Here is a 2,500-nt window from a genome sequence, read left to right on the forward strand (position 1 = left end):
CTTCTGTTATCGCTATGATGACAATACAGAGATGTTACTGAGGAACCGGGGGGGTTCTTGTATTCTGGCCTCGGGGCCCATGTTGTCATGTTCGGTGCCAGCGAGTAGACACCCTCTCCTGTACCCTCCTGCCCTGCTGCTCTCAGCCTGTGCGGTGGCACTGGGATTGGTTTGACTAAAGGAGACTGATACTGATTAAATCATCGCTGTACTTCCATAATTACGTGATACTATTCTGCCCTACAAAGGCAAAGTGCAGTAAAAAAAGGCTTTCAAAGCCTTGGTATTACGTCAGACATTGTAGTTACTGAAAATTTTATATAGCAATATTTTTAAATGGGACACATTTGGATCATAAGTCTTTGTCACAACATAAAGGAAGTGTTATGAAGACCATTTTCAGTCTAAACTCAATTTTGACAAAAATATGTTGTTACTGCACTTTGCCTAGTTTATACCACAGTATAGCATGTATGAAGGTGGTGTCTGAAATCATATGAGCGTCTGGAATATAACAGGCTAATGTAATATATATCTTCCTAAAAAATCAAAAACCTGATACCTTCTGGTGTCCATGAGGTGCAAGGTTGAGTGCAGTTTAAATGACCATGAATTTATTAACAGAATCACATTCCCAGTAATGTCATTTTACCAAACAATGGCTTGACTACATGATGTACAGTAGGCCTATTAGCGCTTTTCTCCACTGGTTTGGCTCATTTCTTGAAAGAGAGAGATGACATTCTTAAAATAACATGGACAAATCCAAAAGCCAGCTTGTTCACAACAGAACGGCATTTCTCATTTCATCAAATCCCAAATTCTTTGAACATGTCACTAGTGTCTAGTCTTGTGCATCTTTGCAAATGGCTCTGAACAAACAGGCTGCAGTTAACACAATGGGTCCACTTAACACTTTTGGCAAATAAATATATCTTGCCTATCTACACTCACTGGCCAATTTATTAGGAACACCTCTCTAGTGCTGGGGTGGACCCACTTTATTAGGAACACTAGTGCTGGGTTGGACCCCACTTTATTAGGTACACTAGTGCTGGGTTGGACCCCACTTTATTAGGTACACTAGTGCTGGGTTGGACCCACTTTATTAGGTACACTAGTGCTGGGTTGGACCCACTTTATTAGGTACACCTCTCTAGTGCTGGGTTGGACCCACTTTATTAGGTACACTAGTGCTGGGTTGGACCCACTTTATTAGGTACACCTCTCTAGTGCTGGGTTGGACCCACTTTATTAGGAACACCTCTAGTGCTGGTTTGGACCCACTTTATTACGTACACCCATGACAGTATATATATAATATAATATAATATATATATATATTCTATTTACTGTCAATGGGTACACCTCTCTAGTGCTGGGATGGACCCCCTTTGTCTTCATAACTGCATTGACTGCCTGCAACAATAACAAGGTTGTAGGTGATCCACGTAGTTGTGGTAAACCACCTAGGTTATTTTGGAAAAAAGCACCAAAGGCATGAAAACTAGACTGCATTCCCACAGAAAATACCAAATGTGGGCTTGCAGGGGAACCTTTCTCATTCCAGGGGACACTTCAAATTCCTCCAATGGCCGTAAAGTCCTCCAAGGTCTCACATTTAGGCTGGTTTATCAGGCTACCTCCGAGGGCCAGCCTGTAGACTACCTACGTGTACTATGACAAATCAGGAGTTCCCACTGCACTTTAGGCCTATATTGAAGGCAGTCACCTTTAAAACAGACCCCACCCTCTCTAGGTCCCCTGAAATATAACTTAAAGGTGCACTGTGTAATATTTTTAGTAGTTCATCTCCAGAATCCATGCTGTCCATTCACGACTGTTACCTTTTTTTAACAAATACTTACCACCACCATTAAATTCTAAGTATTCAACGTGACTGAGAAAATTGCACTTTACATACATGAAAGGGGGATCTTCCCCATAGTCAGACATTTTTAATTTCCAGAAATAGACATTTTCAGCAAAACTTACTTTGCTTTGGTCATACTATTATTATTATATTGTTTTATTATTCAGAAAATATTCATGAGCTGCATAGTTGCAATACCTACTCTGGCCACCCTGCGCCACCATCTTACAGTAGACGCTGCACCTTTAAATGTATTGCGAATGTAATTTCTAAGATTCCTTTCCAAAACATGTCATATTTCATGTGAAGCTGCAGAGCATACGTAGGTTCCCCACTCCTGGTGTATGGCCTCTCCCAGGCCCAGCTCCAAGGCAGCAGGATGCCAGGCCAGCTGAACCTTGAGTGCGTTACAATATGCGGCCTTGCGTCCTCCACTTGTGCTTGTTTCCTCGTACCAGGAAGTAATATGTCATGATGACATCACTGACAACAGCATTATATTTCAATATCTTGCAAAAGCTCAATTGTAGAGTCTTTTTCTCATTTGCAATTGGGATGGTGAATGAAAAACAGTCCCTCAAAAGTTGTTGTGGCTTGGGCTGACAGCTGGGAAACTTTATCGTTTTC

The sequence above is a fragment of the Engraulis encrasicolus genome, unplaced genomic scaffold (assembly GCF_034702125.1).
Source record: "Engraulis encrasicolus isolate BLACKSEA-1 unplaced genomic scaffold, IST_EnEncr_1.0 scaffold_43_np1212, whole genome shotgun sequence".
Lineage (NCBI taxonomy): Eukaryota > Metazoa > Chordata > Actinopteri > Clupeiformes > Engraulidae > Engraulis > Engraulis encrasicolus.